The sequence below is a fragment of the Dendrobates tinctorius genome, unplaced genomic scaffold (genome assembly GCF_039654945.1).
Source record: "Dendrobates tinctorius isolate UK_male_01 unplaced genomic scaffold, ASM3965494v1 ptg000151l, whole genome shotgun sequence".
Classification (NCBI taxonomy): Eukaryota; Metazoa; Chordata; class Amphibia; order Anura; family Dendrobatidae; genus Dendrobates; species Dendrobates tinctorius.
Window position 1 is genome coordinate 1,393,019 of NW_027361818.1, and position 15,351 is coordinate 1,408,369.

At 34.8% G+C, this 15,351-nt stretch overlaps 5 non-coding genes across 5 annotated transcripts; all 5 read right to left on the bottom strand.

The window, feature by feature from the left end:
* Window positions 1-1,231: 1,231 nt before the first annotated feature.
* Window positions 1,232-1,313, bottom strand: TRNAS-UGA (transfer RNA serine (anticodon UGA)). Its single transcript has one exon. It is a non-coding gene; the product is annotated as a tRNA-Ser (tRNA).
* Window positions 1,314-2,887: 1,574 nt separating this feature from the next.
* On the bottom strand, window positions 2,888-2,969 carry TRNAS-UGA (transfer RNA serine (anticodon UGA)). The gene has a single exon. It is a non-coding gene; the product is annotated as a tRNA-Ser (tRNA).
* Window positions 2,970-4,565: 1,596 nt separating this feature from the next.
* On the bottom strand, window positions 4,566-4,647 carry TRNAS-UGA (transfer RNA serine (anticodon UGA)). Its single transcript has one exon. It is a non-coding gene; the product is annotated as a tRNA-Ser (tRNA).
* Window positions 4,648-7,060: 2,413 nt separating this feature from the next.
* TRNAS-UGA (transfer RNA serine (anticodon UGA)) lies at window positions 7,061-7,142 on the bottom strand. The gene has a single exon. It is a non-coding gene; the product is annotated as a tRNA-Ser (tRNA).
* Window positions 7,143-8,730: 1,588 nt separating this feature from the next.
* Window positions 8,731-8,812, bottom strand: TRNAS-CGA (transfer RNA serine (anticodon CGA)). Its single transcript has one exon. It is a non-coding gene; the product is annotated as a tRNA-Ser (tRNA).
* Window positions 8,813-15,351: the final 6,539 nt, after the last annotated feature.

Below are 15,351 nucleotides of genomic sequence, written 5' to 3' on the forward strand. Positions count from 1 at the left end.
ATCTTTTCAAAGGTAAAACAATAAACTGTGAACACGATTTCATCCAACATGAAGATTTCAAGTCCATCGTCTTAAAAATGCAGCCATCAAAATATATGGCATTGCTGATGGTTCTCAGTTGTCTTTTTGGAACCAGTTTAAATACTTTCATTGACTTTTTATTGCTGAAAGAAATTTGGTGTAGAGGATTTCCAGCAACCAATACATAGATTTCTATTATCTGCAAATGATGTCATCAATATCATGGGAAACATCGAGTAATACTTCTTGGAGTTTTCATAATGCTAAATCTCATTCTTGAGGCAGATTTCGAGTCAAACATGTTAAGTTGTCCCATTTTCATATCACTTGGCCCGTTTTAATAATATACTGTATATATTATTTTACTCTTTTCGAGAAGGTCCAAAGTTTTGACCAAGTAAAACACTGCACTGTGAACAGGATTTGAACCTGTGTGGGGATTTGCGGCCATCACAGCCAATTATAGGCTCACTTTATCAGATGTGTTTGCCATGTGAACACAGAAAACAGCCTGTGAAAAGATTTTGGCCTAAATTCGCATGAATATCTATTGTAGGATACAGCCATGAGCAAGAGAACTTGACTGACTTACTGAAGAGAAAGGAGTGGTCTGAGATTAAAGAGTAGAAGGAGATGAATGGATTGTATGTTGAGAAACGCAGAGATTTTGTTGACCACGTGTTTCTCATGGTTAAAATTGTCTTTGGTTTCCGCACACTGTCAGGGAATTAATCTGCATTGTTTTATTATTCCCAGCTTTTACTATATTTTCTTTTCACTAATCTTTCATGTGCAAAATCCAATCTTTTCAAAGGTAAAACAATGAACACGATTTCATCCAACATGAAGATTTCAAGTCCATCGTCTTAAAAATGCAGCCATCAAAATATATGGCATTGCTGATGGTTCTCAGTTGCCTTTTTGGAACCATTGACTTTTTATTGCTGAAAGAAATTTGGTGTAGAGGATTTCCAGCAACCAATACATAGATTTCTATTATCTGCAAATGATGTCATCAATATCATGGGAAACATCGAGTAATATTTCTTGAAGTTTTTATACTGCTTAATTTCATTCTTGAGGCAGATTTTGAGTCAAACATGTTGGAGTTGTCCCATTTTCATATCACTTGGCCCATTTTAATAATATACTGTATATATTATTTTACTCTTTTCGAGAAGGTCCAAAGTTTTGACCAAGTAAAACACTGCGCTGTGAACAAGATTTGAAGCTGTGCGGGGATACCCCATTGGATTTCAAGTACAACGCCTTAACCACTCAGCCATCACAGCCAACTGTTGAATAATTTATCAGATGTTTTTGCCATGTGAGCACAGAGGGAGAGCCTGTGAGAAGATTTTGGCCTTAGTTCACCTGAATCTCTACTGAACTACACAGCCATGAGCATGAAAACTAGACTGACTTACTGAAGAGAAAGAAGTGGTCTGAGGTCAAAGAGTAGAAGGAGATAAATGGATTGTATATTAAGAAACGCATTGATTTTGTTGACCACATGTTTCTCATGCTTAAAATTGTGGTTGGACACTGCGCACTGCCAGGGAATTAATCTGCATTTTTTTATTATTCCCAACTTTTACTATATTTTCTTTTCACTAATCTTTCATAAGCAAAATCCAATCTTTTCAAAACTATTACAATAGACTGAACATGATTTCATCCAACATGAAGATTTCAAGTCCATCGTCTTAAAAATGCGGCCATCAAAATATATGGCATTGCTGATGGTTCTAAGTTGTCTTTTTGGAACCAGTTTAAATACTTTAATTGACATTTTATTGCTGAAAGAAATTTGGTGTAGAGGATTTCCAGCTATCAATACATAGATTTCTATTATCTGCAAATGATGTCATCAATATCATGGGAAACATCTAGTAATATTTCTTTAAGTTTTCATACTTGTTAATTTCATTCTTGAGACAGATTTCGACTCAAATATATTTAGTTGTCTCATTTTCATATGTCTTGGCCCATTTTAATAATATACTGTATATATTATTTTACTCTTTTCGAGAAGGTCCAAAGTTTTTATCAAGTAAAACACTGCACTGTGAACAGGATTTGAACCTGTGTGGGGATTTGCGGCCATCACAGCCAATTATAGGCTCACTTTATCAGATGTGTTTGCCATGTGAACACAGAAAACAGCCTGTGAAAAGATTTTGGCCTAAATTCGCATGAATATCTATTGTAGGATACAGCCATGAGCAAGAGAACTTGACTGACTTACTGAAGAGAAAGGAGTGGTCTGAGATTAAAGAGTAGAAGGAGATGAATGGATTGTATGTTGAGAAACGCAGAGATTTTGTTGACCACGTGTTTCTCATGGTTAAAATTGTCTTTGGTTTCCGCACACTGTCAGGGAATTAATCTGCATTGTTTTATTATTCCCAGCTTTTACTATATTTTCTTTTCACTAATCTTTCATGTGCAAAATCCAATCTTTTCAAAGGTAAAACAATGAACACGATTTCATCCAACATGAAGATTTCAAGTCCATCGTCTTAAAAATGCAGCCATCAAAATATATGGCATTGCTGATGGTTCTCAGTTGCCTTTTTGGAACCATTGACTTTTTATTGCTGAAAGAAATTTGGTGTAGAGGATTTCCAGCAACCAATACATAGATTTCTATTATCTGCAAATGATGTCATCAATATCATGGGAAACATCGAGTAATATTTCTTGAAGTTTTCATACTGCTTAATTTCATTCTTGAGGCAGATTTTGAGTCAAACATGTTGGAGTTGTCCCATTTTCATATCACTTGGCCCATTTTAATAATATACTGTATATATTATTTTACTCTTTTCGAGAAGGTCCAAAGTTTTGACCAAGTAAAACACTGCGCTGTGAACAAGATTTGAAGCTGTGCGGGGATACCCCATTGGATTTCAAGTACAACGCCTTAACCACTCAGCCATCACAGCCAACTGTTGAATAATTTATCAGATGTTTTTGCCATGTGAGCACAGAGGGAGAGCCTGTGAGAAGATTTTGGTCTAAGTTCACCTGAATCTCTACTGAACTACACAGCCATGAGCATGAAAACTAGACTTACATACTGAAGAGAAAGAAGTGGTCTGAGATCAAAGAGTAGAAGGAGATAAATGGATTGTATATTAAGAAACGCAGTGATTTTGTTGACCACATGTTTCTCATGCTTAAAATTGTGGTTGGACACCGCGCACTGCCAGGGAATTAATCTGCATTTTTTTATTATTCCCAACTTTTATTATATTTTCTTTTCACTAATCTTTCATAAGCAAAATCCAATCTTTTCAAAACTAATACAATAAACTGAACATGATTTCATCCAACATGAAGATTTCAAGTCCATCGTCTTAAAAATGCAGCCATCAAAATATATGGCATTGCTGATGGTTCTCAGTTGTCTTTTTGGAACCAGTTTAAATACTTTAATTGACATTTTATTGCTGAAAGAAATTTGGTGTAGAGGATTTCCAGCTATCAATACATAGATTTCTATTATCTGCAAATGATGTCATCAATATCATGGGAAACATCTAGTAATATTTCTTTAAGTTTTCATACTTGTTAATTTCATTCTTGAGACAGATTTCGACTCAAATATATTTAGTTGTCTCATTTTCATATATCTTGTCCTATTTTAATAATATACTGTATATATTATTTTACTCTTTTCGAGAAGGTCCAAAGTTTTGACCAAGTGAAACACTGCACTGTGAACAGGATTTGAACCTGTGTGGGGATTTGCGGCCATCACATACAATTATAGGCTCACTTTAACAGATGTGTTTGCCATGTGAACACAGAGAACAGCCTGTGAAAAGATTTTGGCCTAAATTTGCATGAATATCTATTGTAGGATACAGCCATGAGCAAGAGAACTTGACTGACTTACTGAAGAAAAAGGAGTGGTCTGAGATTAAAGAGTAGAAGGAGATGAATGGATTGTATATTGAGAAACGCAGAGATTTTGTTGACCACATGTTTCTCATGGTTAAAATTGTCTTTGGTTTCCGCACACTGTCAGGGAATTAATCTGCATTGTTTTATTATTCCCAGCTTCTACTATATTTTCTTTTCAATAATCTTTCATGTGCAAAATCCAATCTTTTCAAAGGTAAAACAATAAACTGTGAACACGATTTCATCCAACATGAAGATTTCAAGTCCATCGTCTTAAAAATGCAGCCATCAAAATATATGGCATTGCTGATGGTTCTCAGTTGTCTTTTTGGAAACAGTTTAAATACTTTCATTGACTTTTTATTGCTGAAAGAAATTTGGTGTAGAGGATTTCCAGCAACCAATACATAGATTTCGATTATCTGCAAATGATATCATCAATATCATGGGAATCATCTAGTAATATTTCTTGAAGTTTTCATACTGCTTAATTTCATTCTTGAGGCAGATTTTGAGTCAAACATGTTGGAGTTGTCCCATTTTCATATCACTTTGCCCGTTTTAATAATATACTGTATATATTATTTTACTCTTTTCGAGAAGGTCCAAAGTTTTGACCAAGTAAAACACTGCGCTGTGAACAGGATTTGAATCTGTGCTGGGATACCCCATTGGATTTCAAGTCCAACGACTTAACCACTCGGCCATCACAGCCAACTGTTGAATAATCTATCAGATGTTTTTGCCATGTGAGCACAGAGGGAGAGCCTGTGAGAAGATTTTGGTCTAAGTTCACCTGAATCTCTACTGAACTACACATCCATGAGCATGAAAACTAGACTGACTTACTGAAGAGAAAGGAGTGGTCTGAGATCAAAGAGTAGAAGGAGATGAATGGATTGTATATTGAGAAACGCATAGATTTTGTTCTCCACATGTTTCTCATGGTTAAAATTGTCTTTGGTTTCCACACACTGTCAGGGAATTAATCTGCATTGTTTTATTATTCCCAGCTTCTACTATATTTTCTTTTCACTAATCTTTCATGTGCAAAATCCAATCTTTTCAAAGGTAAAACAATAAACTGTGAACACGATTTCATCAACATGAAGATTTCAAGTCCATCGTCTTAAAAATGCAGCCATCAAAATATATGGCATTGCTGATGGTTCTCAGTTGTCTTTTTGGAACCAGTTTAAATACTTTCATTGACTTTTTATTGCTGAAAGAAATTTGGTGTAGAGGATTTCCAGCAACCAATACATAGATTTCTATTATCTGCAAATGATGTCATCAATATCTTGGGAAACATCTAGTAATATTTCTTTAAGTTTTCATACTTGTTAATTTCATTCTTGAGACAGATTTCGACTCAAATATACTTAGTTGTCCCATTTTCATATATCTTGGCCTATTTTAATAATATACTGTATATATTATTTTACTCTTTTCGAGAAGGTCCAAAGTTTTGACCAAGTGAAACACTGCACTGTGAACAGGATTTGAACCTGTGTGGGGATTTGCGGCCATCACAGACAATTATAGGCTCACTTTATCAGATGTGTTTGCCATGTGAACACAGAGAACAGCCTGTGAAAAGATTTTGGCCTAAATTCGCATGAATATCTATTGTAGGATACAGCCATGAGCAAGAGAACTTGACTGACTTACTGAAGAGAAAGGAGTGGTCTGAGATTAAAGAGTAGAAGGAGATGAATGGATTGTATATTGAGAAACGCAGAGATTTTGTTCACCACATGTTTCTCATGGTTAAAATTGTCTTTGGTTTCCGCACACTGTCAGGGAATTAATCTGCATTGTTTTATTATTCCCAGCTTCTACTATATTTTCTTTTCAATAATCTTTCATGTGCAAAATCCAATCTTTTCAAAGGTAAAACAATAAACTGTGAACACGATTTCATCCAACATGAAGATTTCAAGTCCATCGTCTCAAAAATGCAGCCATCAAAATATATGGCATTGCTGATGGTTCTCAGTTGTCTTTTTGGAAACAGTTTAAATACTTTCATTGACTTTTTATTGCTGAAAGAAATTTGGTGTAGAGGATTTCCAGCAACCAATACATAGATTTCGATTATCTGCAAATGATATCATCAATGTCATGGGAATCATCTAGTAATATTTCTTTAAGTTTTCATACTTGTTAATTTCATTCTTGAGACAGATTTCGACTCAAATATACTTAGTTGTCCCATTTTCATATGTCTAGGCCCATTTTAATAATATACTGTATATATTATTTTACTCTTTTCGAGAAGGTCCAAAGTTTTGAACAAGTAAAACACTGCACTGTCAACACGATTTAAAACTGTGTGGGGATTTGCGGCCATCACAGCCAATTATAGGCTCACTTTATCTGATGTGTTTGCCATGTGAACACAGAGAACAGCCTGTGAAAAGATTTTGGCCTAAATTCGCATGAATCTCTATTGTAGGATACAGCCATGAGCAAGAGAACTTGACTGACTTACTGAAGAGAAAGGAGTGGTCTGAGATTAAAGAGTAGAAGGAGATGAATGGATTGTATATTGAGAAACGCAGAGATTTTGTTGACCACTTGTTTCTCATGGTTAAAATTGTCTTTGGTTTCCGCACACTGTCAGGGAATTAATCTGCATTGTTTTATTATTCCCAGCTTTTACTATATTTTCTTTTCACTAATCTTTCATGTGCAAAATCCAATCTTTTCAAAGGTAAAACAATGAACACGATTTCATCCAACATGAAGATTTCAAGTCCATCGTTTTAAAAACGCAGCCATCAAAATATATGGCATTGCTGATGGTTCTCAGTTGTCTTTTTGGAACCAGTTTAAATACTTTCATTGACTTTTTATTGCTGAAATAAATTTGGTGTAGAGGATTTCCAGCAACCAATACATAGATTTCTATTATCTGCAAATGATGTCATCAATATCTTGGGAAGCATCGAGTAATATTTCTTGAAGTTTTCATACTGCTTAATTTCATTCTTGAGGCAGATTTTGAGTCAAACATGTTGGAGTTTTCCCATTTTCATATCACATGGCCCGTTTTAATAATATACTGTATATATTATTTTACTCTTTTCGAGAAGGTCCAAAGTTTTGACCAAGTAAAACACTGCACTGTGAACAGGATTTGAATCTGTGCGGGGATACCCCATTGGATTTCAAGTCCAACGACTTAACCACTCGGCCATCACAGCCAACTGTTGAATAATCTATCAGATGTTTTTGCCATGTGAGCACAGAGGGAGAGCCTGTGAGAAGATTTTCGTCTAAGTTCACCTGAATCTCTACTGAACTACACAGCCATGAGCATGAAAACTAGACTGACTTACTGAAGAGAAAGGAGTGGTCTGAGATCAAAGAGTAGAAGGAGATGAATGGATTGTATATTGAGAAACGCAGAAATTTTGTTCACCACATGTTTCTCATGGTTAAAATTGTCTTTGGTTTCCACACACTGTCAGGGAATTAATCTGCATTGTTTTATTATTCCCAGCTTCTACTATATTTTCTTTTCACTAATCTTTCATAAGCAAAATCCAATCTTTTCAAAACTAATACAATAAACTGAACATGATTTCATCCAACATGAAGATTTCAAGTCCATCGTCTTAAAAATGCAGCCATCAAAATATATGGCATTGCTGATGGTTCTCAGTTGTCTCTTTGGAACCAGTTTAAATACTTTAATTGACATTTTATTGCTGAAAGAAATTTCGTGTTGAGAATTTCCAGCTATCAATACATAGATTTCTATTATCTGCAAATGATGTCATCAATATCATGGGAAACATCTAGTAATATTTCTTTAAGTTTTCATACTTGTTAATTTCATTCTTGAGACAGATTTCGACTCAAATATATTTAGTTATCTCATTTTCATATGTCTTGGCCCATTTTATTAATATACTGTATATATTATTTTACTCTTTTCGAGAAGGACCAAAGTTTTCACCAAGTAAAACACTGCACTGTGAACAGGATTTGAACCTGTTTGGGGATTTGCGGCCATCACAGCCAATTATAGGCTCACTTTATCAGATGTGTTTGCCATGTGAACACAGAGAACAGCCTGTGAAAAGATTTTGGCCTAAAGTCACATGAATATCTATTGTAGGATACAGTCATGAGCAAGAGAACTTGACTGACTTACTGAAGAGAAAGGAGTGGTCTGAGATTAAAGAGAAGAAGGAGATGAATGGATTGTATATTGAGAAACGCAGAGATTTTGTTGACCACGTGTTTCTCATGGTTAAAATTGTCTTTGATTTCCGCACACTGTCAGGGAATTAATCTGCATTGTTTTATTATTCCCAGCTTTTACTATATTTTCTTTTCACTAATCTTTCATGTGCAAAATCCAATCTTTTCAAAGGTTAAACAATGAACACGATTTCATCCAACATGAAGATTTCAAGTCCATCGTCTTAAAAATGCAGCCATCAAAATATATGGCATTGCTGATGGTTCTCAGTTGTCTTTTTGGAACCAGTTTAAATACTTTCATTGACTTTTTATTGCTGAAAGAAATTTGGTGTAGAGGATTTCCAGCAACCAATACATAGATTTCTATTATCTGCAAATGATGTCATCAATATCATGGGAAACATATAGTAATATTTCTTTAAGTTTTCATACTTGTTAATTTCATTCTTGAGACAGATTTCGACTCAAATATATTTAGTTGTCTCATTTTCATATGTCTTGGCCCATTTTAGTAATATAATGTATATATTATTTTACTCTTTTCGAGAAGGTCCAAAGTTTTGACCAAGTAAAACACTGCGCAGTGAACAGGATTTGATCCTGTGCGGAGATACCCCATTGGATTTCGAGTCCAAAGCCTTAACCACTCGGCCATCACAGCCAACTGTTGAATAATCTATCAGATGTTTTTGCCATGTGAGCACAGAGGGAGAGCCTGGGAGAAGATTTTGGTCTAAGTTCACCTGAATCTCTACTGAACTACACAGCCATGAGCATGAAAACTAGACTGACTTACTTAAGAGAAAGAAGTGGTCTGAGATCAAAGAGTAGAAGGAGATAAATGGATTGTATATTAAGAAACGCAGTGATTTTGTTGACCACATGTTTCTCATGCATAAAATTGTGGTTGGACACCGCGCACTGCCAGGGAATTAATCTGCATTTTTTTATTATTCCCAACTTTTACTATATTTTCTTTTCACTAATCTTTCATACGCAAAATCCAATCTTTTCAAAACTAATACAATGAACTGAACATGATTTCATCCAACATGAAGATTTCAAGTCCATCGTCTTAAAAATGGAGCCATCAAAATATATGGCATTGCTGATGGTTCTCAGTTGTCTTTTTGGAACCAGTTTAAATTCTTTCATTGACTTTTTATTGCTGAAAGAAATTTGGTGTAGAGGATTTCCAGCAACCAATACATAGATTTCTATTATCTGCAAATGATGTCATCAATATCATGGGAATCATCTAGTAATATTTCTTGAAGTTTTCATACTGCTTAATTTCATTCTTGAGGCAGATTTTGAGTCAAACATGTTGGAGTTGTCCCATTTTCATATCACTTGTCCCCTTTTAATAATATACTGTATATATTATTTTACTCTTTTCGAGAAGGTACAAAGTTTTGACCAAGTAAAACACTGCGCTTTGAACAGGATTTGTATCTGTGCGGGGATACCCCATTGGATTTCAAGTCCAATGACTTAACCACTCGGCCATCACAGCCAACTGTTGAATAATCTATCAGATGTTTTTGCCATGTGAGCACAGAGGGAGAGCCTGTAAGAAGATTTTGGTCTAAGTTCACCTGAATCTCTACTGAACTACACAGCCATGAGCATGAAAACTAGACTGACTTACTGAAGAGAAAGGAGTGGTCTGAGATCAAAGAGTAGAAGGAGATGAATGGATTGTATATTGAGAAACGCAGAGATTTTGTTCACCACATGTTTCTCATGGTTAAAATTGTCTTTGCTTTCCGCACACTGTCAGGGAATTAATCTGCATTGTTTTATTATTCCCAGCTTCTACTATATTTTCTTTTCACTAATCTTTCATGTGCAAAATCCAATCTTTTCAAAGGTAAAACAATAAACTGTGAACACGATTTCATCCAACATGAAGATTTCAAGTCCATCGTCTTAAAAATGCAGCCATCAAAATATTTGGCATTGCTGATGGTTCTCAGTTGTCTTTTTGGAACCAGTTTAAATACTTTCATTGACTTTTTATTGCTGAAAGAAATTTGGTGTAGAGGATTTCCAGCAACCAATACATAGATTTCTATTATCTGCAAATGATTTCATCAATATCATGGGAAACATCTAGTAATATTTCTTTAAGTTTTCATACTTGTTAATTTCATTCTTGAGACAGATTTCGACTCAAATATACTTAGTTGTTCCATTTTTATGTCTTGGTCCATTTTCATAATGTACTGTATATATTATTTTACTCTTTTCGAGAAGGTCCAAAGTTTTGACCAAGTAAAACACTGCACTGTGAACAGGATTTGAACCTGTGTGGGGATTTGCAGCCATCACAGCCAATTATAAGCTCACTTTATCAGATGTGTTTGCCATGTCAACACAGAGAACAGCCTGTGAAAAGATTTTGGCCTAAATTCGCATGAATATCTATTGTAGGATACAGCCATGAGCAAGAAAACTTGACTGACTTACTGAAGAGAAAGGAGTAGTCTGAGATTAAAGAGTAGAAGGAGATGAATGGCTTGTATATTGAGAAACGCAGAGATTTTGTTGACCACGTGTTTCTCATGTTTAAAATTGTCTTTGGTTTCCGCACACTGTCAGGGAATTAATCTGCATTGTTTTATTATTCCCAGCTTTTACTATATTTTCTTTTCACTAATCTTTCATGTGCAAAATGCAATCTTTTCAAAGGTTAAACAATGAACACGATTTCATCCAACATGAAGATTTCAAGTCCATCGTCTTAAAAATGCAGCCATCAAAATATATGGCATTGCTGATGGTTCTCAGTTGTCTTTTTGGAACCAGTTTAAATACTTTCATTGACTTTTTATTGCTGAAAGAATTTGGTGTAGAGGATTTCCAGCAACCAATACATAGATTTCTATTATCTGCAAATGATGTCATCAATATCATGGGAATCATCTAGTAATATTTCTTGAATTTTTCATACTGCTTAATTTCATTCTTGAGGCAGATTTTGAGTCAAACATGTTGGAGTTGTCCCATTTTCATATCACTTGGCCCCTTTTAATAATATACTGTATATATTATTTTACTCTTTTCGAGAAGGTCCAAAGTTTAGACCCAGTAAAACACTGTGCTGTGAACAGGATTTGCTTTCAAGTCCAAAGCCTTAACCACTCGGCCATCACAGCCAACTGTTGAATAATCTATCAGATGTTTTTGCCATGTGAGCACAGAGGGAGAGCCTGTGAGAAGATTTTGGTCTAAGTTCACCTGAATCTCTACTGAACTACACAGCCATGAGCATGAAAACTAGACTGACTTACTGAAGAGAAAGGAGTGGTCTGAGATCAAAGAGTAGAAGGAGATGAATGGATTGTATATTGAGAAACGCAGAGATTTTGTTCACCACATGTTTTTCATGGTGAAAATTGTCTTTGATTTCCACACACTGTCAGGGAATTAATCTGCATTGTTTTATTATTCCCAGCTTCTACTATATTTTCTTTTCACTAATCTTTCATGTGCAAAATCCAATCTTTTCAAAGGTAAAACAATAAACTGTGAACACGATTTCATCCAACATGAAGATTTCAAGTCCATCGTCTTAAAAATGCAGCCATCAAAATATATGGCATTGCTGATGGTTCTCAGTTGTCTTTTTGGAACCAGTTTAAATACTTTCATTGACTTTTTATTGCTGAAAGAAATTTGGTGTAGAGGATTTCCAGCAACCAATACATAGATTTCTATTATCTGCAAATGATGTCATCAATATCATGGGAAACATCTAGTAATACTTCTTTAAGTTTTCATACTTGTTAATTTCATTCTTGAGACAGATTTCGACTCAAATATACTTAGTTGTCCCATTTTTATGTCTTGGTCCATTTTAATAATGTACTGTATATATTATTTTACTCTTTTCGAGAAGGTCCAAAGTTTTGACCAAGTAAAACACTGCACTGTGAACAGGATTTGAACCTGTGTGGGGATTTGCAGCCATCACAGCCAATTATAGGCTCACTTTATCAGATGTGTTTGCCATGTGAACACAGAGAACAGCCTGTGAAAAGATTTTGGCCTAAATTCGCATGAATATCTATTGTAGGATACAGCCATGAGCAAGAGAATTTGACTGACTTACTGAAGAGAAAATAGTGGTCTGAGATCAAAGAGTAGAAGGAGATGAATGGATTGTATATTGAGAAACGCAGAGATTTTGTTGACCACGTGTTTCTCATGGTTAAAATTGTCTTTGGTTTCCGCACACTGTCAGGGAATTAATCTGCATTGTTTTATTATTCCCAGCTTTTACTATATTTTCTTTTCACTAATCTTTCATGTGCAAAATCCAATCTTTTCAAAGGTTAAACAATGAACACGATTTCATCCAACATGAAGATTTCAAGTCCATCGTCTTAAAAATGCAGCCATCAAAATATATGGCATTGCTGATGGTTCTCATTTGTCTTTTTGGAACCAGTTTAAATACTTTCATTGACTTTTTATTGCTGAAAGAAATTTGGTGTAGAGGATTTCCAGCAACCAATACATAGATTTCTATTATCTGCAAATGATGTCATCAATATCATGGGAAACATCTAGTAATATTTCTTTAAGTTTTCATACTTGTTAATTTCATTCTTGAGACAGATTTCGACTCAAATATACATAGTTGTCCCATTTTCATATGTCTTGGCTCATTTTAATAATATACTGTATATATTATTTTACTCTTTTTGAGAAGGTCCAAAGTTTTGACCAAGTAAAACACTGCACTGCGAACAGGATTTGAACCTGTGTGGGGATTTGCGGCCATCACACCCAATTACAGTCTCACATTATCAGATGTGTTTGCCATGTGAACACAGAGAACAGCCTGTGAAAAGATTTTGGCCTAAATTCGCATGAATATCTATTGTAGGATACAGCCATGAGCAGGAGAACTTGACTGACTTACTGAAGAGAAAGGAGTGGTCTGAGATCAAAGAGTAGAAGGAGATGAATGGATTGTATATTGAGAAACGCAGAGATTTTGTTGACCACGTGTTTCTCATGGTTAAAATTGTCTTTGGTTTCCGCACACTGTCAGGGAATTAATCTGCATTGTTTTATTATTCCCAGCTTTTACTATATTTTCTTTTCACTAATCTTTCATGTGCAAAATCCAATCTTTTCAAAGGTAAAACAATGAACACGATTTCATCCAACATGAAGATTTCAAGTCCATCGTCTTAAAAATGCAGCCATCAAAATATATGGCATTGCTGATGGTTCTCAGTTGTCTTTTTGGAACCAGTTTAAATACTTTCATTGACTTTTTATTGCTGAAATAAATTTGGTGTAGAGGATTTCCAGCAACCAATACATGGATTTCTATTATCTGCAAATGATGTCATCAATATCTTGGGAAACATCGAGTAATATTTCTTGAAGTTTTCATTCTGCTTAATTTCATTCTTGAGGCAGATTTTGAGTCAAACATGTTGGAGTTGTCCCATTTTCATATCACTTGGCCCGTTTTAATAATATACTGTATTTATTATTTTACTCTTTTCGAGAAGGTCCAAAGTTTTGACCAAGTAAAACATTGCGCTGTGAACAGGATTTGCTTTCAAGTCCAACGCCTTAACCACTCGGCCATCACAGCCAACTGTTGAATAATCTATCAGATGTTTTTGCCATGTGAGCACAGAGGGAGAGCCTGTGAGAAAATTTTGGTCTAAGTTCACCTGAATCTCTACTGAACTACACAGCCATGAGCATGAAAACTAGACTGACTTACTGAAGAGAAAGGAGTGGTCTGAGATCAAAGAGTATAAGGAGATGAATGGATTGTATATTGAGAAACGCAGAGATTTTGTTCACCACATGTTTTTCATGGTGAAAATTGTCTTTGATTTCCACACACTGTCAGGGAATTAATCTGCATTGTTTTATTATTCCCAGCTTCTACTATATTTTCTTTTCACTAATCTTTCATGTGCAAAATCCAATCTTTTCAAAGGTAAAACAATAAACTGTGAACACGATTTCATCCAACATGAAGATTTCAAGTCCATCGTCTTAAAAATGCAGCCATCAAAATATATGGCATTGCTGATGGTTCTCAGTTGTCTTTTTGGAACCAGTTTAAATACTTTCATTGACTTTTTATTGCTGAAAGAAATTTGGTGTAGAGGATTTCCAGCAACCAATACATAGATTTCTATTATCTGCAAATGATGTCATCAATATCATGGGAAACATCTAGTAATACTTCTTTAAGTTTTCATACTTGTTAATTTCATTCTTGAGACAGATTTCGACTCAAATATACTTAGTTGTCCCATTTTTATGTCTTGGTCCATTTTAATAATGTACTGTATATATTATTTTACTCTTTTCGAGAAGGTCCAAAGTTTTGACCAAGTAAAACACTGCACTGTGAACAGGATTTGAACCTGTGTGGGGATTTGCAGCCATCACAGCCAATTATAGGCTCACTTTATCAGATGTGTTTGCCATGTGAACACAGAGAACAGCCTGTGAAAAGATTTTGGCCTAAATTCGCATGAATATCTATTGTAGGATACAGCCATGAGCAAGAGAATTTGACTGACTTACTGAAGAGAAAATAGTGGTCTGAGATCAAAGAGTAGAAGGAGATGAATGGATTGTATATTGAGAAACGCAGAGATTTTGTTGACCACGTGTTTCTCATGGTTAAAATTGTCTTTGGTTTCCGCACACTGTCAGGGAATTAATCTGCATTGTTTTATTATTCCCAGCTTTTACTATATTTTCTTTTCACTAATCTTTCATGTGCAAAATCCAATCTTTTCAAAGGTTAAACAATGAACACGATTTCATCCAACATGAAGATTTCAAGTCCATCGTCTTAAAAATGCAGCCATCAAAAGATATGGCATTGCTGATGGTTCTCAGTTGTCTTTTTGGAACCAGTTTAAATACTTTCATTGACTTTTTATTGCTGAAAGAAATTTGGTGTAGAGGATTTCCAGCAACCAATACATAGATTTCTATTATCTGCAAATGATGTCATCAATATCATGGGAAACATCTAGTAATATTTCTTTAAGTTTTCATACTTGTTAATTTCATTCTTGAGACAGATTTCGACTCAAATATACATAGTTGTCCCATTTTCATATGTCTTGGCTCATTTTAATAATATACTGTATATATTATTTTACTCTTTTTGAGAAGGTCCAAAGTTTTGACCAA